The 25,413-nt window shown below is 43.3% G+C and overlaps 1 protein-coding gene across 1 annotated transcript in view; it reads left to right on the forward strand.

The window, feature by feature from the left end:
• Positions 1 to 5,226: 5,226 nt before the first annotated feature.
• The window catches only part of TMEM200A (transmembrane protein 200A), a 56,923-nt gene continuing 36,736 nt past the window's right edge, over positions 5,227 to 25,413 (forward strand). Inside the window, exon 1 of the mRNA XM_036318221.1 lies at positions 5,227 to 5,459. The gene's annotated coding sequence lies outside the window, so the exon portion shown is untranslated. The remainder of the gene's footprint in view (positions 5,460 to 25,413) is intronic.

A 25,413-nucleotide genomic window follows, 5' to 3' on the forward strand; every position in this document is an offset into this window, starting at 1 on the left:
GACCTTCTCTTTCTTTACTCCAGGTTATAACTATGGATGTGGAGAAACACCAAACTGAAAGAAGATTTGGTGGGTTTAAAGTTTTTATTGTATTAACTAATTTAATGTAAATGTTTTGTTGACTTCATTGAGCAGAAATTGGAGATTAAATTCTTTTATGATGCCTGGGAGTGTTATGGTGAGAGGGTACCCCTCCTTGGTAGAGGATGTAGCATTCACACAGTGTTTGAGAGATTTATTGAACATCTTCTATGTGTCAGGTTAAGTGCTTTACACATACTATTTTATTATTATTGAATCCTTAAAACATCATTATTAAGGATATATAATAATATTGACATTTATGAATGAGGACAATGAGGCTCAGAATGGTCAGTACAAGCTGAGGTTTTAACCTAGCTGTTTGACTCAAAGGCTATGCTCTCTCTCTTTAAAAATTCTTTATTGATTTCCATGAGGAAGGGAGAGGGAGAGAGATAGAAACATTAATGAGAGAGAATCATTAATTGGCTGCCTCTTGCATGCCCCCCATTGGGGATTCAGCCCATAACCCTGGGCATGTGCCCTGACTGGAAACCAAACCATGACCTCCTGGTTCATAGGTCGACGCTCAACCACTGAGCAACACCAGCCTGGCAGAGCTATGTTCTCTTAACAGCACACTGCCATCCCCAAATTAAATGCAGCTAAAAAAAAGGCAGCATTGGGGCTGCACCTCCAGAGGGGATGATATGAGGGGTGATATAAGCAAAGCATCAGGAAAGTCACAAGGCAACATGAACTGCATCCTAGTACAGCATTTCTCAAATTGTTAACAAACAGATGAATCATATGAGGATGTTGTTCATTGCAGAGCGTGATACAGTAGGTTTGGGCGGGGCCTGGGATCCTGCTATTCTAACAGCTCTCTAGTAAAGGCAATGTTGCGGAGCCAGAGACCACACTTCTAGGAATCAAGAGCTAATGCCCAATGACTGAGTCAGCACCGTGGACAGCAGAACAGGTGTTCTACCACCATCACCTTCTCTGCCATTTCATTCAAATCCCTTTAATATCCTCTGTGATATGATTATGGCGACAAAACACATAGTCAGGAATTTTTAAAATTACTTTTTGGATTGCTATCACCTTGCGTTCACGCAGGTATAAATCTGTCTAGAGAAGAGAACTGGGGCTTAGAGAGGGTGGAGGTGCCCCTCTGGCATTTTAAAAAAAGTATGCTTCCAGTGAACCTTGGGTAAAAAGAATTTAATCAACTTTATTATTGAATAAGGAAGTTGATACAGAACTCATAAAATATTTGTTATATTACAAGATTCAATATTATAAAATATCTACTTGAGAAGAGTAGCACTCTAACTTGCACATGTGATGAACAGAAATTAGCAACATCTCTCCTTAAAACAATCGTTATTGTTGAAAGTATTACATATCTGCTGCTAAATCTAATATTAGTCAATTGCACATGAGAGAGAAATGATTAAAAATATGTCAAAGTGCTAGTCAAAATCAGAGTGAAACAAAAATGCCCTTAAAATTTTATTTTAAAATGTGTTTCTGTTCCCTTTTTCTTTCTCCTGTATTCCTTCCACCAAATTCTATATTTTAAGGACAAAACCAGACAGATCATTTTCTTTGAGTGACATTGTTTTTATTTACTCCCTAGTTTGAAACAGCAACTATGGCTGCCAGCAGAGATACCTCCGGGTTTTAAGACTATCAATCTATTTCACAGCTGGAACAAAAGAATTCAGATAAGAGTCTGGCAAACAATTTAACTTGTTTTCCTTTGAAGATATTTTTTATTTTCTGGTTGAGGACCCTCTTCTCAAGTCTGGAGAAGCTATGGGCTACACTTATGGCAAAAGAAAATGGGTATAATCCCAGGTAAATTTTCCAATAGGCCTTCCTTCCCTTAGCCTCATTGCATCATTTAGTTAAGAATACATACTGTTTTTCATTCCAATGGATATTTTCAAACTTAATTCATTAACATTTTTTATATTTATAGTGTACCAAGATAAAAATGTTGATCATATTTCAACATTTTTCTTAAATTTATTCTTGATTCCAGAGGAAGAGTCTTCTTTTTTACTATGTTAATAGGATTCAAACAAGTTTTGTGCATGTGTAACTACATGTTGAGAATTTATGTCACAGGTAAACAGTTTTATATGTATTATTTCATTCAATTTGCACAAAGCCCTTTGAAATGGGTCCTTGTTTTTACTTAAGGGATGGGAGAAACAAGGCTGGAAGTCCCTGTTAGTAGGTAGTTGAGCCTGAATCACTGGAAGGAGTGCTCTCTTTTCTCTGCGCACTCTTATAAGATGTGCTTGTTCTGGCGGAAATTTACACATCTCAGAAGGATACACCAGAAAATATTATGTGTGAAGTGCAATGCAGCTGGATGGTGAGAGGTCTCATCCATTACTTTAAAAATGGATATGGAGCTAAATTCAGAATCTATTAGACATGGTATATTCACTGGGATTTTTTTCGATGGAGAGATGCTGGCCTAAAGCAGATATTAAATACATAATTTACCTGAGCTTGCCTTGAGCACTCCTTGGCAGGGAAGAATTTATAATTAATATCTCAAGATCTGCTTGGTCTACTGAATTGTAGATAGTCCTCTATTTAGAGGACATGTTACCCTAATCTTTTCTGAGATGAATAGTAATTATTTTTGAAAGAAACGTAAATAATTCCCTTTTGGTAGTCTGATGTAGTTCATCTTTCTGCTGCTTCTTTTATGCCTGAATCACTGAAATCTAAGTTTAGAAATGAGGAATCATCAATATCTGTGGCCATAGAATGTGCTAATTCTTCCTTTCATCAGTCACTCTGTGAGGAAGGCTCAGTCATTCAATGTCTAAATGGTTAGATACCCATCTTAAATATTTCACTGCTTGTCTTAGATAAGATGCCTTGTCTAATGATCTGTAAGGACACTAGGAGCCTGTTCGTCATCCTGGGAAGCTAGTGATCCTAACCAGGAGGTGTCCACTCTCAGGCGCTTTATAGGAAAAGGTGGCTTCAGGGTATTTCTTTAAAAAAAAATTTTTTTTTTAAAAATATTTTATTGATTTTTTACAGAGAGGAAGGGAGAGAGATAGAGAGTTAGAAACATCGATGAGAGAGAAACATCGATCAGCTGCCTCCTGCACATCCCCTATGGGGATATGCCCGCAACCCAGGTACATGCCCTTGACCGGAATCGAACCCGGGACCCTTCAGCCCGCAGGCCAACGCCCTATCCACTGAGCCAAACCGGCTTCGGCAACTTCAAGGTATTTCTTTAAAAGATGTACAGGCTACAACTGGAAGCAGGGCCTGGTGGAATCACAATCCTTTGACTGGATGCCTGGACAAATGTGTAAGGAAACCTGAGAGCTCAGCAGGTGGCTGTGGGCTCAGATGTACTAGATGCAGGTGAGGTAACATTAAGCTACAGATGGTTTATAGCTGTGACTCATTTCTCCACCTCCCGCCCTTTAGTTTTTTTCTTTTTAACATGTGGATTGTGAAATTTTTACTCAAAGGGCCAATTTTCCAAATGTTTCTAGTCAAGATTGTACCACAAGCAATCCATTTCTACAGTCTCTTATCTGATTTCCAAGATTTTTTTTTTTTTTTAATGTGGAAAGTTTTGCATGGAATTCTGCCCCACCTCTCAATCTCACTCCCATTCCCCTCCCTCCCTCCCTCATACATTTCCCTTCGCCAGAAACAAACTCCTCTTAGAAATATTTTTCACATCTCTAGATTTATTTCTATTGTTTAAAATTTAATCTCTGATAATAAAATAACTATATAGAAAAAAAGAGCCTAACAGATCATACATTGAAATACACAAATACACTGCACCAGAATGTTACACTTGCCCTCTGGTCCACCACCTAAAATACATTGAGGAGACGCACAAGGAAGGGCACACCCCACCCCCAAGCGCTGGGAGCTGGGACTGGTGTGCTCTGATGCTCTGTGGCGGGCTTGGAAGAGCCCTTATTCCAGTTTTACATGAAACTTTACTTGCTGAATTGACCTGCGTATATACAATCATCATTTCTGTCTCTGTCCAGTCGGAGGTAACCATCATAATGGTTTACTCTGTGAATGGGGCACAGTCTCCACTCAGTGGCTGTCTGGGGGTAAGAGGAGTAACTTGTATCCCTCATTGGCTTTGATGTTTGGAGCTGAACCTCACCACTGTCCGTGGAAGCCCTCAGCGATCCAGTTCATCCTCTTCGTCCCTGCCGCCTGTTGGGAGCCCCTTTCCGGGCCAGACCGCGGTTGATCATCGCGCGCTTCGAGGTGGGGAGGGAGGTCCACAGCGTCGCGAGGGGCCGGTGAGGCTCCGCTCGCGCAGCGCCCGCTCAGCCCGCCAGGGGGACCCCGCCCCGCCCAGGCGGCGTCTGATAAGAAAGACGGAGAGGCGTGGAGCGGAGGCGCCTGCTCCGGGAAAACCGGGATCTGCCGGGGCTCCGCTACTGCTCGGGGACACCGGCGGGGCCGGGTCCACGGCTCTCCGGGGCCCGGGGTCCACGGCAGAAAGGGCGCGCCCCGCGGTGGGTGTGTCCGTTTCCACCCTCTGGCCTTCCAGCCCGGAGGAGAGCTCCTGCAAGCGGGTATTTTCTTCCCAAAGACAGGTTTTTGTCTGCGGTGACCCCGGCTTTAGAAGTGCAACTTTGCGGCTGGGGCGCGGGGCTGGGGCTGGGGGTCCTGGAAGAGGAGGAGCGGACCTGGTCTGCATCCGCCAGGAGGGGGCGGGCCGCCAGAGTGGGGGAGGCAGGGCCGGGGGAGTGCCCAGGGGTCGCGGGGGGCGGCGAGATGGGCTCCCACCCGGGCGGCGGGCCGGTGGCCACGCTCCTGGAAGCCCGCCCCGCGCCCTGACCCCACCCGCCTCTTAGGTTTCGCCGGATCCATCAGGGACCCAGCAGAAAACTTTTCCCTTCCCCAGCCCCGGCTCCCTTTTGTCTTTCTTGGCGGCGGCGACGCCTGAGCTGCGAGCCCCGGTCCCCGGCCCAGCGCGCCGCGCCTGGTGACCACCGAGGGCAGGAGCGCTGGGATTCCGGGTGCCCGATGGCGGCGGCCGGCGTCGCTGCGACTCGTGGGGGGCACTGGCGGGAGCGTGCCCTCCCTCCCGAGGCCGCCGCCGCCCCGCCGGTGCGGGAGTAGGGCCGTCCCCGCCCCTCGCCACGGTCCCGCGCCCCTCGCCGCCGCCCCCTCGCCTGACTCATCCGCCCGCGGTGGCCGCGCGCGCCGCTGCCCGAGCCCCCGCCGGGATGGGGAGGGAGACCGAGGCTGCCGGCGGCTGCGGAGCTTCCTGCTGATGACCCCGACCCTGCCGCCGCCGCCTCCTGCGCTCGTCTCCGGAGGCGCCAGACGTCCCAACAGCTCCCGGAGGGAGAGCCCGGAGAGGCGGCTGGACCTCCGAGTCCCCGCGCTCCGGACAGGTGAGGGGGAAGGAAGGGTGCGAGCGGCGTGGGGAGGCGGGCGGGCGATCGCGGCAGCCAAAACGGGGAGCTTCTTCCTCGCTCCCCCCTTCTCCCGCTCCAGCCTCCGGAGTTAGGGTAAACACCGTCTTCTGAAGTTTGGGAAATAAACCAAGTCCGCCATCAGTTCGGGACTCCCCAGTCCCTGGAGCGCAAGACAAGCCGCGGGAGCAGCCTCCGAGAGCGCGGAGCTCGGCGCGCCCGGGGGCTTTCTCCACGCTACACCCTCCTTTGTTTCCGTTCCGGAGTCAGCGTCCCCGGGAAGGTGTTCTCAGCGTTAATTGATAGCGGTCCTTGGCCCGAGCAAAGTGTGTTCAGGGGTCCCCAAAGCAGTATCGTGTGCGGTTAGTATGTACACAGGCAAAATGGAGAGGCGAAGCAGTTATTGCCAAATCCAGCGCTACTCTTCCTATAGAGTCTGTCCTTAATTAAGAGAAAGGGCTGAGGGTTTGCGAGATTTGCTTCATTAATCATTTTTTTAACTATAAGTAATTGTCCAAGCCAGTATTTCATACTGTACGGTTGTAAGCTTTCTCTGTGTTTTCTGCAGATTTAGATTGAGGGGTGTGTGTGTGTGTGTGTGTGTGTGTAATATTTGTAATGAAAACATTTCATTGTTCAGTACCAGGCAAATGCCAGAAAGTCACATGCTTCACATCAGTGTAATTTACTAGTTGAGGTCAACCCAGGTGCACCTTAATCTGGTGTACTTAATAACTAAGTAAAGTATGTTGACCTCTTTCCTTGTTTTTTTTCTGAAGTTGTTGTGGACAACTGAATATATTGAAAACATTTCATTTACGTTGGTGGTTTGTCATTATGGTAACACTTAATATATAAAATGGCATTCAGGTTATTTGGCTACTGATACTAAAATATATTACCATTTTGTGAAAAGTAGGCTAAATTTTGAAACTTCGTAAACCTTACTTTATTTTTCTGCTACTGTCTACTCATACAGAAGCATCTGTCCGTTGTTTCATGATTTTCAAACAGCTTAGGTGAAGAGTAAGTGTCTTCTAAACAAATTATTTCCATTACGTGGAAACTATAGTTAAATGCTTTAGCAACTTAATGTTATGGAATTTTTTTTTTTTTTTACTCTTTAAAATATATTCTGCCCCAGCCAGTTTGGCTCAGTGGATAGAGCGTCAGCCTGCAAACTGAAAGGTTCCAGGTTTGATTCCGGTCAAGGGCACATGCCCGGGTCGTGGGCTCGATTCCCAGTGGGGGACTTGCAGGAGGCAACCGATCCATGATTCTCTCTCCTTGTGGATGTTTCTATCTCTCTCTCCCTCTTCCTTCCTCTCTGAAATCAATAAAGATATATTAAAAAAATAAAAACACAACACAAATGTATAAGATATATTCTGAGGTGTTAAGAATGATTTGTTGAAGGAAGTCCCATTAGAGAGCCCATAACTGTGATGATTTGGCTATAATTTGTAACCTAGTTATGTATAGCTTTGTATCCTAGGCTAGGGAAGTCTTCAGTGAACCAGAGTTGTTTCGTGCAATTTTCAAGCAGTTGGCACAGGAAGGTTTTACCTGTTGCTTCTGTGTCAGGTCCAGGTAAATCCATGTAGCATCCCAAAGACATCTGTAATCAGAAGGGTTCTGCAGGCAAAATTGTTGTAAAGAAGGCTGCTGTACTTATTTTAACTCAGAGAAATTTGTAGTGAAGCTTTTAAATGCTCCAAGAGTTAGCTTGTGGTAGTTGGACTTGGTGTAGTGTCAGAATTTTGACAACAGCTCTTTGGGCAGAGGAAGGTAACTAGTGATTTATAGGGGGAGTGGATCTGAGTTGTTCGTTTATATTCTCTCATTCTCAGGATGACTCTCAGCTTAAAGGGAAATACATTCATCTTTAGCTTAGGAAAATAGATAAGAACAAGGATAAAAGCAGATGTCACTTTTTATAGTTCTTAAGAAAAATGAGTAGAAGATAAAATAATAAGCTCTCATGGCAATGCATATTACTTACCAAATAGAATGTAGAGTTTAAAAGCAGTTTAAATATAGATTTTATTTAATGTCACTGTCCTTAAATAGGAGACCGCATGGGGAGTCTGCATCAAGCAAAACACATCTGGAATGAGAACTTGTGTAGAGATGGAACAAACGAGCCCACAGTGAGATGGGCCCTTTATTTTATTAAGGAATACATGAACTGCAGTTTTACCGAGTGTATCCATTTCAGGACTTAAGGTCTGTTTTGTCTGCTGAGGTGTGATATGTGCCCAAGCCCCCAGAGAGCACAGATGAACACTTGTGTCATGCTAGCTGCTGGAGGGTAAGGCAGCTCCTGCTATGGGAGCTTCCAGGCCGATATAGAAGGGACTGGAAAAGGTGCCATGGATCACTGAGGACTTGGGGTGGTCCTTGAGATTCAGGGGTTGCCAAAGGCACTGTAAGAGGAATTGGAAAGACCAAGTCATCCTGACCAAGACACTGATTATGTGGCCCTGAATACATTCCTTGGCCTTTTTGGGTCTCTGCCCTCATCAACAGATCAAAGCCTTTGGACTGTGACCTTCCCATCCTCTTTTAAAAATACTGCATGATGAATCCTAAAGGAATTAAGGGGAGGGAGAAATCAGAATGTGGTGGGGTGGTGTTGTGCCATCAGTAGAGTTTGGGTTGGAGGGTGACAGGGAAAGGGAAATATGATAATATTAGGAGGTAAGGAGATCTGACCTGGGGCATCTGGCCCATCATGGATAGTCTATGTTCACAATACATAATAAAATAAGTACCATGCTCACTGAGTACTTGATGGTTTTCAGTGAATTTTCAGAAATAATGGCAATTGATTTTCACAACAACCCAAGAAGTAATTAGAGCAGAAAGGTGAGGAAATCAGGACTAACACTGCAAAGTGCCCTTGCACCAGTAAGCTCCATTGCCTTTCTGCAGGATTTGTAGAGATAAGAGAAGCTAGATAGGACGTGCTTTGGAAACCCTGTGGAAATGGGAAAGAGAGGGGAAGTTGGTATCAGATTTTTGCGGGTGTTCACATTTCTGAGTACAAATTTAGTTTACATTCTGGAAGAGAAGAGTCTCCAATCATGAGATAAAGACTTCCTGAAAAGTCTTGAGTTCTGATTGTTGATGTTTAGTCTGATGACTCCTGTCTGTGCTCCCTCTCACCTCACCTCCCTCTCATTCTCCGGCACTAATTCTGGGGATTTGATTATTGCAGAGTCATTGATAAGACTCTTCTAAGAGCTTTCAGTGCAACTGGTGACAGTGAATTCTCCTGTGAAGGTGTGGATTCTTGGACCATTGTGCTGTGAATTAATGGGATATGTTCCAGCAGCAGGTTGTGCTTTGGAAACTTTGTCACCAAAGGTGAAATTACACAGAAATCACAGGAATTACACAGGAATGTGAGCAAGGCGAGAAGATGTGAATCTCTGCATTCCTTCCTGTAGTATCTTTGTCATCAGCTCAAAGCATTAAGTGTACCAAAGGGGACAAGTCTCTCCTCACCCCCCGCCCCATGTTCCTGTGGAAGGGAGTTGGTCAGAATTCATCTGGTTATATACACGAGAGGAATGTCCCTTTAACCAGGTTAAGCAAAGAGGAAGATTTATTGGCTCATGTGACTGGAAAGTTCAAAGGTGGACTTTGCTTCAGTCATAACTGTTTGCCAGAGACACTACATCTTTGTCAGGGTTCTTTCTTTCTCCCCCTGCTTCTCGGCTCCTCTTCTCTCTCAGTAAACTTCATTCTGAGGCTCTCTTCCACGTGCTGAGAAAGATGACAGTCTGTAGTAACACACCTGCATCTCTAGGTCTTTGATCCATAAGAAATAGAGGTCTTGTCTCTTCTGGGTCCCATTTCTAGAAATCTGGAAGGGCTTGGATTGGCCCTGCTGTGGTGGTCATTGAATCAGTCTGTGTACAGCAGAGAGGAGTACCATGTGCCCAATACTGTGTGCATGAGATGCCAGTGGTGGGGTGGAGTGGAGGAGGCTGGTAGGGCACCATGATGGACAGTTCTGTCTAGTCACATAGAGGTGTGGTTCTCCCAAGCTAATGATGCTCTCTGCTGTTAAGGAGAATTGCTCCCTCTTTTAGGGGATAGTCCCCTGCACCATGATGTCACACAGGGAGACATCTCAGATGCCATGCAAATTCCAGAAGTGGACTTTGCTACGAGGACTGTGGTTCGTAGAATAAATATTGTACACGGAGCCGACCACGTACCTAGATCTGTGTACTTTTATCAAATACCCCTGTGCCTTATTTCCAGCCTAAGGATATTATTTACAGAAGCCCCGGTCATCTAGGGATCATGGGATTGGAGACCCCTGGTTTGGGCATTTTCAGTGAAAGTTTGAACAGGGAAGTGAAGTGATAAACACAGAACTATTGTTTATACAAATTCATTGGGTTTGTGGGAGATGGCTGGGCAGAGGGGAGACAGTAGGCTCAGGTTAGTGTTATCACTTAGGAGGCATAGGTGATAGGTCCCAAGTGAGAATATTGGCATATGTGGATGAGATAAGGAAAGTCTGGTGAGCTTGCATGTTAGGATGAGGGAGCATCTGTGTTGACCAAGCATTTGTGTGATGAAACAGATCAGGAGAGATGAGACCAAGTAAACAGGCTGGGCCAGTAGGTGAAATGGCAGCTGGATTGTGTAGAAAGGAAACCTGTGGCCACCAGGAGTCCTAGGGACAAAGCTTTTAGGTGTATAGCATTGCCATTTATTGAACACCTACCTACTATGCCAGGTCCTTATTGTTTTAAGTTCATTATATTAAATCTCACAATAGTCCTCTAAGGGAAGAAAATTGAAAGTTAGGAGGTAAATAACTTGTTCAAGGTTATGTGGTCCTTAAGTTGTAGAGCTGGGATTCAAACCCCTGCAGTCCGAAACAAAAGCCTCTCTTTAAGACACTGTGCCTCATGACCTCTCAAGCCCAAGATCAGAACCCAGGATAGCAGGCCACATGGAGGGACAGGTGCAGTGTTGTGCCTCCTAAGCAAGCAGAGCGCCAGAAGTTCAGGTCAGACAGGATGCAATAGAGGTTGGCAGGGTGAGGGTGCAGAGCATCCATGCTCAGAGGCAAACGGGACAGCAGTGCCGGGGAAGAATAGATTCTTGGTTTGGGGTTTGGGATGTAGCAAAGAAAGTGGATGGAAGTGGTATCAGGACCAGGTGGGCAGTTCAATAGAACATCTAGGGCTCGATTGCTGATCTGAGAACAGGAACTCTACCATCTACTCTAGCTTCAAATATTCTTCCTGGTGTAAGTTTCTGAAAATATGGAATGGGCAACTGACTCCTGAGTGGAAGACTGGGTTCTATTAGTTGTCAGGTACTATTAAGGAAAAAATAGATGACATTTGTAGAATGTTTTCCATGCGTCTTACAACATCATCTCACCAAATCTTCGGTAGAGGCCTGGGAGGGTAAGTATTAGGGTTTTTTAAAGCCAGGAAATGGAGGCTTAGAATGATTAAGTTACTTTCCTGAGCTTTGGGAACTAGACCGGAAGATGAAGGAGTGGTCATAGAAACCCAGATTCATCTAAGTCTGGACCTCATCCTGGGTCTTTAGAGAGTCATCCTGGTCCTGGCAGGCAAGGTCAGTTTCAAATCTGGGCCATAGAAATTGGGGAAGTCAGCTGGGGCATATGTTTTGTGAAGGGGGACCGTGAGTTAACTTCTGGAAATCTGAATATGAGCTGATACCAGGTCATCTGAAGACAGTTGTCCAGCAGGATTATATCCAGCTTTGGCACAAAACCTAGTAATCTAGTAGGTTTTTCCCCTCAGTACAGGATCTCTGTCATTATGCAGGATATGTACGTCAGCAAGTCAGATGTTTGGAAGGCTTAATTTTAGTCACTGATTTCAGTTGAAGAGCAGGGACCTCTGCCAGCTACCATGGCCTGGATTTACCTTTATACATACAGGTACTTTGCCCTAAATATAATAAATAAGAAACAGATATATACTGAGAGAGAGAGAGCAAGCAAAAGCACTAACACATACTGAATGTAGTAGGTACAGGGAACACACTCCAGCTGTAAAAATCTGTACTTGAAGCTGCTCTAAATCAAATTCTTTACTACTGGAACATCATAGCGGTCCCCAACAAATACAAGGTCAAATTTGTATCTGCTTAGATGTATGACCAGATGTAGGTCTTCATTATGTGCAGTGGACTGTGTTTCTATCTAAGAGTAAGGGGAATGCGAAGATATGTGAGACGTATTTGTGAGAACTCATAGCCCATTTGGGGAGGTAAGCAACCATACATAAAACTTTTAAAACAACACAGTGGAATAATACGATCTTTAGAGTTGGAAGGATCTTTTAGAGAGTAGTCAAGATGACAGCGCTATGTAGTATTATGAAATCCAAACTTAGTAGTAGCAGCTGAATATAAGTGCTATGGAGACTAAAGAAACAGAGCTATCTGAAACCTGGAAGCCAACAGTGGGGCTTTCAGAGGAGGAGAGGTCTGTTGAATAAAATAGAAAGAGAGACAGAGGAAGGTATTCCCGGTAGGACCAGGAACTTATCAATGCCCTCCAGCCAGAACCATGAGGAAATTCCATTTAGTCAAATAGGGTTTGCTACTCATTGAGGCAAGTGAGAATGTACATCATAGGGAAAAGTGGGGTGTCTCAGGAAGAGGGTGTTAGGAATTAGTTACTGTGGGATTTGGGCTTGTGTTAAATGCTTTGGGAGACAGTTTAAAGAAGCAGGGCTTTGTTCCAGGTTGGAGCAGGCATAATCCTATGAGTTTGTATCTGAAATCTTATCTAGAAGGAGGCAAGACTAGAGAAGCTAATTGGCAAAGAAGCTGCAAGCTCCCATTAGCTAGGTTAGGGGGTATTGGTCATTATGGGGTTGGATGGTGTTCGTGTTTTTGTTTGTGTTCAGATATGAGTACATAGGGGTCTTGTTTCTGTCCTGATCCATCATGGTCACGAGGTGTCCTTGTCCAGTGTTGATGTTCTGTGACATAATCTCCATCTAATAGGAGAATCCCAAGGCATAGCTCTGAGTGCCAGGCCAGCTCCTGGGTATCAGGGGCTGCCCTGCTCTTTCATAAACTGCAAGTGATACTCTGGAGTATATCTTATTGCATGCACCAAACAAGATTCCCATTAGCATAGGATCCTGTGAGTGAGTGTTTCTCTTGTGAATTAGTGAGATGATTTTTTTTCTCTGCTCTAAGAAGTTATTTAGCAACCTTCATTAAATGGCCACTATTTACTGGGTGCTGTGTTAGATTCTGAGGCTGTTAGGATGACAAGAATCTCAAGAATCTCATAATCTAATGGAAGAGTCAGATATAAACCAATGACCATAACACACTGAAACAAAGCTGGCAGGGCTCTTAGAATAGGGAAAGGAGGTTAGAGTCTCTTGGGATAAGTCATGCTGAGAAGGGGCAGGCTCTTTTGCAAATAGTGAGTTACTCACAGAGGTGCTGATAGGTTGGCAGCTGCTAAGGAATATTATCCTTTTTGAGAACCAGCATCTTTGGGCTGGAATGCAGGGTGAATTTAAGGAATCTCAGTACTGATTTTGGCATAAGAGAGGCACAAATTTTCACTCACTTGGTGAACCACATATCAGATCAGCTTAGTGAACATACAAGTGCAAGTATTTGTAATACAGTAGAGTTAGTGTTTCTGAAGAGACACTATTATTTCTTATGACAGTAATACATGCTCCCAATAAAAACTTTGGAAAATAAATTAAGTATAAAAAAATCAGGAAGAATATTTGCCTATAATCCCATGACCCAAAGGCACCATAACATTTTGACATTTTCTTCCCTCTTATTTTTAACGAATTTTCCATAGTTAATAACATAGTACAACCTTCTCTGTTTGCTTAGCCTTGTCTCCTAACTATTTCCAACTTCCCGGCAAGCTTTACTAATGTCTGTATAATAACTGATTGTATGGAGAAACCATAATTTATTAGCCAATCCTTTAAAATTAGACCTTTAGGCTGTTTCCAAATATCTGGTATTATAAATGGCACTTTGATGAAATCTTTGTACAAATTTCAAATTACTTCTTTAAGCAAGTTCCACGGAAGGGTAATTCCTGGGTCAAAGGTAATGAATCTTAAATCTTGTATCTTAAGATGTTTAATGCAAAACTGGTTTTCATAATAGATGAACTTGCGATTGACAGTGCACAGAAATACCCCCTCCCTATGGCTGTACTAGTGTGTTATTTATTTTTTAGATAAAAATGCTACCATTTCAAAACAAGTAATAGTTTATGCTCACTGCTGATTTTGTCCCTTTGTTACCAAAAACTCTCTTTTAGAATGTGGACTGGTTAAATATTGTGATGAACCACGCAGTTTTTAAAATTTACTGACAAATGTTTATGAATATGCAGATCGGAGCCCGTGACAGAGAGAAGATTAGAATGCATTTTGGAGCCAATAATATGTACAACTTGTGAGGGCATGTGTAGTGTAGAGAACCTGCGGGAGGCTGGGATGGAACTTCCAGCTTTGAACTAAATATTGTTCAACATGAAAAGATGAGGCAGGACAAGAGCCCCGCTTGCGGAGTGAACCCTCTGACAGCCTCGCCTTTGTAGCTTGGTGGTCAGGTCCTTGTGGTCATGGCACGTTGTACTGTTGTGCTCATGGTCCTACCCTATCTGAAAGGCTGTGACCTAGGTCAGGGCAGGCCTGTCTGTTTTATTCCTGGTTGTATTCCCAGAAGGTCACCCAGGACCAGGTTGTGCTGGTAGGTAGAATGTGAGGTAAGATGTGCTCTAATGTAGGATGTAAAAACCCTTGAGAGTTCCTGCCCAAGGAACTCTCATCTCTGTTAGTCACTGATTCCCTCAAAACACACCAAGGATCTTCAACTTTGAACATTCTGATTATACTCCATTTTCCAAAGAAAAGCCACCACATTGCAGTATCTAGTTTCTGTAGTGATAAACTGAGACTCATTCCACAAGAAGGAGGAACTTGAATCTCATTTAAACTTGGGTTTGTTTGTTGTCTAAAAACATTGCTTGAGACTACAGGGGAACTATTAAACTTACTGTAGCAGTCAATTTGAGGTGGATTTGGAGTGCCAATTTTAATTTCTCCACAACTGCTATTTTCTACAAAAATAATTCACAACTAAAATTAAAATAATTTTGGTTTCCTTTTAAACGTTGAAGGAGAGTATTTATAACTCCATTTTCTTTTATGGGTCTCAGTCAGTAATTTTGAACAAAATTGTTTTCATTCATTTGTTCACTAAATCAGTATTTAGCGAGAGTCCTTCAGTAGTTGCTATTAAATTACCCTAATTAGCTGTTTTGTCAAATGTGAGGCACATCTTACACAACGATAATGCAGACAAACATGTAGGGAAGCAGGACCTGTACATCTATCATTTGCTTTCTGATGAGACATGTAAAAGTTCCCATAACATGCATAAAATGGAAACCTCAAACTTTGTAGGAAGTTCACTTATTAATAATTGACTTAATAAATATTATGTACCAGCAGCTGGAAATAGGGTAGGGAACCAAACAAAAGTTTTGGTGGAGCATACATTCTCTTTGGGGAGGACAGACAATAGATGAGTGAGTCAGTTTCAGGTGGTGGCAAGGGCTGTGCGGAACCAGGGAGTCTGATGGAATAGACTAGTGCCTGGGCATCTGTAGTCAGAGGTTGGGGAAGGCCTCTCTGTGTTTGAGGCATTTGAGCTGAGACCTTTAAAATAATGAGGAGCCAGCCTCCCTATTTGGGGTGGGAGAGCCAGGTAGGCTTTACTCTCAGTATACTGGGAAGCCATTAGAAGGTGTTTTTTTTTTTATTAAAAACTAGAGGCCCAGTGCACAAAAATTTGTGCACTCGGGGTGGGGGGGTCCCTCAGCCTGGCCTCTGACCTCATGTAGTCTGGGACCCCTCGGGGGATGTCCACCTGCTGGCTTAGGCCCGCTCCCCGGGGAATTGGGCCTAAGCTGGCAGTCAGACATCCCTCTAGTAGACCGGGAGCCCTTGAGGGATGTCCACTTGCCAGCAGGAAGCAGGCCTAAGTTGCAGTTGGACATCCTTAGTGCTGCTGAGGAGGCGGGAGAGGCTCCCACCACCACCGCTATGCTGGCAGCCATCAGCCTGGCTTATGCCTGAACAGAGCTCCCTCTGTGGGAGCTCACTGACCACCAGGGGGCAGCTCCTGCATTGAGCGTCTGCCCCCTGGTGGACAGTGTGTGTCATAGTGACCAGTCATTCCCAGTCGTTCTGTTGTTAGGGTCAATTTGCATATTACCCTTTTATTATATAGGATAGGATAGAGGCCTGGTGCACGGGTGGGGGCCAGCTGGTTTGCCCTGAAGGGTGTCCCGGATCAGGGTGGGGGCCCCGCTGGAGTGCCTGGCCAGCCTGGGTGAGAGGCTGATGGCGGTTTTCAGGCTGACCACACCCCCTTCATGGTGGGGATTCCCACTGGGGTGCCTGGCTAGCCTAGGTGAGGGGCTGAGGGCCATTTTCAGGCTGGCCATGCCCCCCGGCAACCCAAGCCTGCAAAGGCCTCTCCTTTTATTCTTTTTTTTTCCTGGGATTTATTTATCTTCTATAATTGAAACTTTGTAGCCTTGAGCGGAGCTCAGGGCCGGCCAGGGCAGGCAGGAAGCTTGGCTTCCTCCATCGCCAGGGGCAACCCACGCCTCCTGCTCACTCCAGCTCCGTGGCTGCCGCCATCTTAGTTGGGTTAATTTGCATACTCGCTCCTGATTGGCTGGTGGGTATGGCTTGAGCATAGCAGAGGGATGGTTAATTTGCACGTGTCTCTTTTATTATATAGGACTAGAGGCCCAGTGCATGAAAATTCATGCATTGGAGGGGGTCCCTCAACCCAGCCTGCCCCCTCTCACAGTCCGGGAGCCTTCAGGGGCGGGAGGTGACTCGACCATCAGGGGAAGGAGACGCCCCATCATACCTCCATTGCTGCCACTGCCGGCAGCGCAAGCCTCTGCCGTCCCTGGTTACCTGAGCCTCGGGGAGCCCTGGGTGGCTGGGAAGCCATCATCTGAGGCTTGCGTGCACCTCAGGTTGGCCCTGGGTGGCTGGGGGGCTGAGGGGACTAGGAGTCTCTAGAGGCAGATACAGGATTAAAGTCAGACTTTTCACCTCCTGATCTTGGCTCTTGAATAATGGTTGTGAGACACATCCATTAAGGAAAAGAAAAGCTGTGAAATTTGGACTGAAATTAGTTACTTAATAAGAACCAGGCCTGCCAGGGTCAACGACTTGGAGTATTTCCAGAAAACCACCTCCTGAAGTACCAGCGTTCTTTTGGTCAGCAGCTATTCATGGGGCACCTGCTATGATGTAGGCACCGACTGTGGGTGATGTTAGGGGAAAGGCTGTGAATGGGGTGGATAGGGAGCTAATACTCTGTTAGTGCCACAAAGCCATGCAGGTTGCTAAGAGAGAGGGTTGTGAGTCAGAGGATTAGTGAATGCTTGCTTCCCCAGGAAATGTCTTATATGATGAGACTAGGATCCAAAGGAGCTTGTCTGGAGAAGATGCATGCCCGAGAGAAAAATCCATGCGGGAAGGATGAAGAAGGAAGGAGTCTGGTTTTTTTGAGGGACAGAAAGAAAGTCCTGTTATTGGATCATAGTGAGCAGGGGAGAGAAGGTAGACGGAAAGGTTGTAAGCTGGGCAGAGGCCCACCATGTAGTGCCATGAAGGAAATGGTAAGGGTTTGATTCTCAATCCAAAGAGCACGCTTTGAAAAACCAGGAATGACATGAACTGATCTACGTTTACACATCACTCTGGCAGTTTGGTGGTGAAGGGGTTGGAGGAGGCAAGAATGCATGAAGGAAGAGAAAACAGGGCTTTAGTTTGGGTGGTGACAATGACGATGGGGAGAAGGGGCAGATTTAAGAGGTTTCTAAGGCAGCATCAGCAGACATTGGTAACGGATAGCACATGGGAATTGTGGTTCAGGACACACCAAGATTTTAGCATGGGCAAGTAGATGGATGGTGGTAACATTTGCACAGATGAGGAAGCCTTTACATACGTTTGCTTCATGGGTTCAGTTTTGCACACGTTACATTTGAGATGCCTGTGAGACATCCCAGGGGAAAGAGCAAGTAGACATTTGGACAGATGGGTCTGGAGCTCAGATGAGGAATTGGGAATGGCGACATCCATTTGAGTCATTAGCAAGTAGGGAGAGAACAGAGACTGAGCCAGAAGGTGACTCGGGAGCATGCTTTGGGGACGTCCACATTTCTGAGTGGCTAGAGGAGCATATGGAGATGTAGCAGCCCTACAGGTGGGAGAGGAGCCAGGGGTGTGATGTCGCTCATGAAAGGTGTGCGTGGCATTAGCAATAAAGCTTGGCGCATGCTCCTCAATGAGCCCTTCCTGAAGATTTGGTTTCAATTTCTTTCTCCAATTTAATTGACCAGTGAAACTCTCATGTAGTATAGCCTTCAAACTTTTGGGTGAGATGAGATTAGAAACTACTGAAAATATTTTTTTGAATTTTATTTTGTAGATACTGCATTAGAACAGAATAGATACACGAGTCATTCCTTCACAGTAATATAATGGTAGAAGAGCACATTTGAAGGTCAATTTCGTCATGCTGATTACTAATCTATTCTTACTGTCAACTCCTTTGCTGCCCTCCAGTTTAGTAGGTTGTTACATCTTTTAAAGTATTTGGATATACTTTAAAAAACTTGAGACATAATTGACATAACATTATATTAGTTTCAGTTGTACAACATTATGATTTGACATATCATGTATATATATTGCAAAATGATCATCATAATAAGTCTAATTAACATCCATCATCACACAGTTAAAAAACTGTTTTAATAACAAGAACTCTTAATATCTACTCTCTTATCGGTTTTCAAATATGCAATACAGTATTGTTAATTCTAGTCACCATGCTGTATAGTACATTCCCAGGACTTATTTGTCTTATAAATTTATTTTAAAGGATTACTAGGTCATATATCATCTTTGTGACAGATGTTTTTAAAACCACAAATAGAGGTTTAAGCTAGCTTCCTTTCTAGGACTCTACAAGGAAAGTATGTAATTTAAAAGGGAAGTGCTTAAACAGCTCTCAGACGACTCAGAGAATTATCCTTGCTCTTATTATAAATGCATTTTAGATCATTAAATCGAAAAGAAAAAAAATACCTGCTATTGAAGGTCGTGTGTGATGGTGGACCCGAGGGAGAGTGAAATCCTTGTTCTTATTTTCCGACAGAGGAAGATACACTGGAGAGTTGCCGGTAGTACATGAGACTAATGGGCAAAAATTGACAACCATCCTTGGGTGAATCATTGTCAAATGAGAGCTGATCCACTATATTTACTTCACATTTTCTTTTAATCATATGGTATGGCCTTTTCATTTTTGTAGTTTTCATTATATTAAAACATTAAGATTCAGAAATAACCTTATTTATCAAATGAAGTTATCAGAGCACCCGATAGTGCTTATTATGTCCATAGTACTTTCTTAGGTTATGATTGAAAAGTTTACATAAAATCTCTCCTGGACTTTGAGTCCTTTGGGAGTTAGCACCATGCTCACCAGAACCCACTGCCATCTGGCTGTCTAGCTAAAGTGTCTCTCCTTCAGAGATATTTTAGAAAATATATACTCAACTTTTGATTCTCTGGGCTATTTATGATTTAAGTGAAGTTTTGCTTGACAGAGAGTCCCCTTACCAAGGATAATTTGAAAATCACATTATTTGAAAATCACAGGAGAATTTGAGCTTTATCACCCAAGAGCTACGTGACCTTGGTCACATTACTTAACCTTGCTGGGCTCTACGTCGCTCATCCTTAGCATGGGACAAACATGACACCTTAGAAGGGTTGCTGAGGATTAAGCAAAGGATCTCGCCCTGGCTGGTTTGGCTCAGTGGATAGGGCGTCGGCCTGCGGACTCAGGGGTCCCGGGTTCGGTTCCGGTCAAGGGCATGTACCTTGGTTGTGGGCACGTTCCCAGTGGGGAGTGTGCGGGAGGCAGCTGATCGATGTTTCTCTCTCATCGATGTTCCTAGCTCTCTATCCCTCTCCCTTCCTCTCTGTAAAAATCAATAAAATATATTAAAAAAAAAAAGTAAAGGATCTGGCACAGAGTGTGGCACACAGTGGACACTGCCCGTTGTACTCCTTCTCCCCCCACTCCCATGTCTCATTCACTCCCACCAGGATGCCCTTGGCACAGGGGTGGGCAAACTTTTTGACTCGAGGGCCACAATGGGTTCTTAAACTGGACCGGAGGGCCGGAACAAAAGCATGGATGGAGTGTTTGTGTGAACTAATATAAATTCAAAGTAAACATCATTACATGAAAGAGTACGGTCTTTTTTTTTTTTTTTTAGTTTTATTCATTTCAAACGGGCCGGATCCAGCCCGCGGACCGTAGTTTGCCCACGGCTGCCTTGGCACATGTGCTCTGTGTGAAATAGCTGTTATCTCTGCCTGTTCTCTAAGCTGACCTTCTTGCTAGGGGAAGCACTTTTCATTTTTCTAGAGCCACCTCGATTGCACCTCTTCTGTCTATCTCCCCTGCCTCACCTGGGAGAGTTGGCTGTCAAGGTGCTTTGCTCATGCCAGCAGTTAAGCCTGATGCACTGAGAGTGACATGCCCAGCTTCTGTCTCTATCTGATACCCAAGGGTATAAGCAGTGAAAATGCACCTAAGAACAACTCTCAGAACAACCAAAAGAGGGGAATGAAGCCTGGCCAGTGTGGCTCAGTGGATAAGCATTGACTTAGGAACCAGGAGGTCACGGTTTGGTTCTTGGTCAGGGCACTTGCCAAGGTTTCAGTCTCGATCCCCAGTAGGGGGCGTGCAGGAGGCAGCCGATTAATGATTCTCATCATTGATGTTTCTCTCTCTCTCTCCCTCTCCTTTCCTCTCTGAAATCAATGAAAATATATTTAAAGGACAAAAGAGTGGCATGGCGATTGGAAGAGAGTTTCTGTTGTTTTCTGCTAGTGGTGTTTCCACTGGCAGTGTTACAAAAATAGAGCCCACTGCCGCTCTGTGGAAGCGGACGTGAGCAGCTGCCTTTTGGAGACCAGTGGACGGGGTTCTGAAGAAAGGCTGCAGCCCTCCAAGAGTAACCCTTTCCACCCCTAGGAACGTTTTCTCTCCATCCTCCTGGGGAAGGGGCAAAGCAGCTGCACTAAGCAGAACTTTTCCACTCGTAAGCCTGCCCACTTTCTATTACTCACTTTCTTCCGTTGAGTCATTTTTTTTGTGGCCAGGCTCCTCAAGGCACCTGCTCTGAGCTCGTAGTGACTCCAGACCAGAAGCAAACCCTCTCACCTGATGAATTGTGTGAGCTCCTTATGGTCTCCTCTCAGTGGTTATTGAATCGCTGAGTTAAATTGAAGTGGGACAGCAGCTCTGAAGGGTTTATTAGCATTGGGTCTGATAGTGTCATCTTGATTGAGGTGTTGGTCTTATCCAGCAAGGATATTAGTGTTAACTAGTCAGAGGATGAGCCATGCTGAACAGAATGAGGCAGCCAAGTCAGGGCATGCTGGCATTCCAAAACATAGCCAGATGGAGAGTTTTAAATGACAATAGAAAATCTAGTTCTTTGCTTGGCCTTATTCATTTGGATGTTTTGAAACATCCACGAAGCCATTCTAATAAAATTTAAAGTTGAGCACTTGAATGCCTGGCGGCGGCAAATACTCTGACTCCCATAACTCATAACTCAGCCGTGTGTCTAGATATTGCTTTCTAGGTCTCTGAAAATACTGATCAATAAATTATGAGCTGTCATGCTAAATATCCAGTGTCTTCAGTTTTCTTTTAATTTTTAGTGTTTTATTAAATCACATTTGGTTGGTATAGAGATAAAAACGAGTATCAAAAAGTGAATATTGTCTTCAGAATGAGTACAAAGGGTTACTTTTCCCTTTTAAAGCTTTTCTAATTCTGGCAATTATTAAAACTTTGAGGGCCAATGAACCCAAAGAAATCTCTAGGAATAATTTATTTAAATAATGTGGAAAGAAAGAAACCACTTCTTAAGTACTTTCTCAGCATTATAAGTTGTTTTTATCAGTATTTCATATAAAATAAATTTCCCCGATGACACATCTATTTTTTAGTTTATTATAAACATTTGTCATGTCACTGAAGTTTTGGTAAGCATACCTTTCTAGAGGATGCATTATATTCTGTTACCTATGTTTTTAAATTACAGTTTTTAATTAATAAAAAAGGAAATACTAATTTTTATGACATTTAGAACTTTCCTTTGTGATTTCCTTGATTCAGGAAAGAAAGGAATGTTTCCCAAATGTATTGTTGGATATTTTGACATTTTCTATTAATTTGAGGTGATGATCAAATCACACAGAAGTTAAGTTGTGAATGGGCAGATAACTCTCCTGTAAAGTTTCTGAACAGATTTTTTTTTCTTCTTTTTAGAAGCTTCTCAGTGTTAGACAGTTTGGGGTTATTTTTCTTTTTCTTTGAATATTACAAAAGTTTACACTTGGAGTACATTTATTATCTCTTTGCAAAAGTATTAATCTTTAGCACTGTGGTAAAAACACTAGAAGACCGTTCAGTCATTTTTTAATACAGTCTTCTATCCTATCTAATAATAGACAAACATGATAATTAACCATACCTCCACTACGCTTCCCATTGGTTAATCAGCAGGATATGCAAACTAACTGCCAACAAAGATGGCGGCCGGAAGCCACACAGCTGAAGCGAACAGGAGGCTTGCTTGCTCCAGTGATGGAGGAAGCCAAGGTTCCCCGCCTGCCTCAGCCTGCTCTAAGCTACGCTCTAAGCAACGAAGTTGCAATTATAGAAGCTAAACAAGCTCCCGATACCTGCTTTCAGCCAGCTTCCGCCTCAGAGCTTAGAGCGCCAGTGATGTTTTTATTTGGATAGGGTTGTTTGAAAAATGTTTGTATTGATTTTAGAGAGAGAAGAAGGGAGAGGGCTAGAGAGATAGACACTTCCATCGGAGTGGATCATCTGCCTCCTGTATGCGCTCTACTGGGGATCAAGCCCGGCAATCAAACCAGTGCCCTCTTGGTCCATGGGTTGACGCTCAACCAGTTGAGCCACACTGGCCGAGCTGGATAAGATTTTTAACAGGTTGGGCAATCCTGGATCATGTGGACATGATCATCTCATTTCTCAAGTTTGTTAATAGTTGTTTGAGCCAAGGGGACTCAGATCTGTGGAGGGAATTGTAGACCAAATTCACGACAGCTTCCTTACCCTTAAATATGTTTCCCTGGAATAGTCAGTCATACATGAGGCTTTTTGGCAACTGGACTTAAAAATAGATAGGTTTAAACCTTCTGTCTAAAATGGTATAGATCCCTGCCCGGTTTCTGGGTGTCTTTTTTTTTTTTTCTCTCTTTGGAAACTTTTAAAGTTCTGTTTGCTTTATGTGAAAAGAGGAAAGAGCATAAAAATGTGAGGGTAGATATTCCAATGTTTTAGAGAATTGAAAATTTACAGTGAGTTTCTGCTTCTCAAAATAATTTTCACAGGTGGAAGTTTTCATAATGAGTATTGTGAGAGTAGAAGGGAGAATGACAAGTACCACTCAGGAATGAAGAGAGCAAAATTTTAAAAATTCATTAACTTCATCACACTCTGCTCTAGTGGAGGTCCTTTGGAGATTATCATGTCCACTTCAGGAATCTGCATGTCAAGAGGGAAGTGAAGGAGTTGACCTTTTAGATGAACAGTAAGGTCTGATTAAGAAGTTGGAAAATGTGGGAGGAACTAGGGTGATCCTGGAAACAAGAAGGCTTGTATTAATGGTTTTCAAATGTAAGAATCATTCCTCCCTCTTTAGGGAAATACAAGTTTAAGAGGAAATGTACTTAAACTACAATATTAGGAAATTAGCTATTTGTAAATGCTTCCTCACTAAGTTGATAACTCCCAAAATGATTTCTCAAGAAAGGTATTAGATATGTGCTTAGAGAAAATGGGGCCCATCTCCTTGGTGTGAGAACTCATGGCTTAGGTGAGTTCTGTTTCTGTTGATGTTATATGTGCGTTCTTGCTTATGTGTGTTTTCACACATGTGTACCATTCTATGGTATAAATTTACATATCCCTATTTTTTTCCATTTCTGATAAGGTGATTGATTATTTTAGTGAGTGACATAATTAGGTTACCATGCTTTCTCAATCTTGATACCAGAAACAATGACTATATATTGTAAGTATATGTTTAATTTTTAAATAATTATGGTATTTTAAAAATTACATGCATCACTCAATTATAAACACTAAAATTACCAAGACTGGAAAAAGAAAGCATTTGAATATCCTTCCTTAAAGCATACTTATTGCAGTGTATGTGAATTACATCATCGATGGTTGCTGATAAAACCATTTAACTCCTGGCATTAGGCTTTAAGTGGCAATAATTTTAACACTAATCATTAAGTTCACGGGGAAGGCAAGCAGACTTATTATTTAGAAAAATGACTTCATCATTCATCTGATAAAGATGTATTGAATATAAATATAAAATACATTTTATGTAAAATATAAAATAATTACATATAAAATGCTATATATTCTAGCTCCATTATCTTTTAATAATTAGATAGGTCAATGATATTTTCATTGCCTGTCAACTAATTAGAACCTTAGAATATAATTTTAGATTAGAACAATGGGTTCTTGGATTGAGGTAGACTATAGAAGATCTAAGAGAATCCTCTGATTTTACATTTGAGGAGATAAAGGTTTAGAATTGGACTCAATCATACAGCAAGATATTAGTGGAAGCAGGAACCAGACTGGGGTGAGGGATTGTCTCCTAATTCCTAGCCCTGGGTACATTCCACTGTAGTGCACTGTCCTGAATACCAAGTGTAGCTTTTGAGAAGCACAGGGAAGGTGCATGCTGGGAATAATGATAGGGAGGAGAGCTATTTCAGTGTTTGTACTGTTAGGGGAAGAGTGAGGCATGAGCTGCAGGAAAGTACTAAGGAGAACAGGACCTGTAGTTCACCAAGCCAACTCTGAACATGTGGGAGCCCTGTACATGTGTGACCCCTGTAAACGTGTGACCATTGAAAGGTGCCTTCTCAAATATAAAGGGTAGGCTGTGTGAGGTAACTGTTACTTTAGAACTCAAAGTTCATCTTTCTGTGAAGGAAAATGCGTAACATTTGCTAGTGTGAACTCTGCGTACTTTGCTAGGGACTTCGCGCATGTCTTCTCATTTGATTCTCACTGCACTCTATGAGGTAACCATTCTCCATCTAAGAATATCCTAGAAAAGTAAAGCAACTTATCCTTGGTTGCTTACCAAGTAAAGGGTTTGTCTCCAGGGCTCTTGCTCTTTTGACATATGTTGCCTCTGTCAACGTACAACTATATCATCATATAAGAAAAAAGTTTGAGAAAACAGATGTTCTCAACTTGGAAGTTATGTGGCTCCCAGGGCCCTCCACCAAATACAAAATTCATGTGATAGGAGGCAAGCAATGCTGCAGCTTTTCAGAATTTTGAAAACCATTCATTTTAGATACTGAAGATCAGAAGCCAGATTCTTAAGGCCATCAGTTGATTCTGATGATTCACTGAATTTCAGATTGTCTCAGATTTTTCCAAATTTCTCAGTAAAATTTCCAGGTCATTTGTGCTAAGAAAGGGACATACATGCAAGGCTCCATGGTCTCACCTCCTGACATGAGCTCCCATTGTTATAATAAAGTTATGGGGTCCTCCACCCACTTCTTAGTTAATATGCTTTATTTACAGTAAGAAGGCTTAGGCATGTGAAAATTGCTAGTAAAAGTTATTCTGCTTTCAAGAGCATTAAGCACTTGTTAGGAATGGCCAGAAATAAATGGTTTGGTTTCCTGGGTGTTCTGGTTAACAA

The sequence above is a fragment of the Myotis myotis genome, unplaced genomic scaffold, assembly GCF_014108235.1.
Source record: "Myotis myotis isolate mMyoMyo1 unplaced genomic scaffold, mMyoMyo1.p scaffold_m19_p_7, whole genome shotgun sequence".
NCBI classification, from domain to species: Eukaryota; Metazoa; Chordata; class Mammalia; order Chiroptera; family Vespertilionidae; genus Myotis; species Myotis myotis.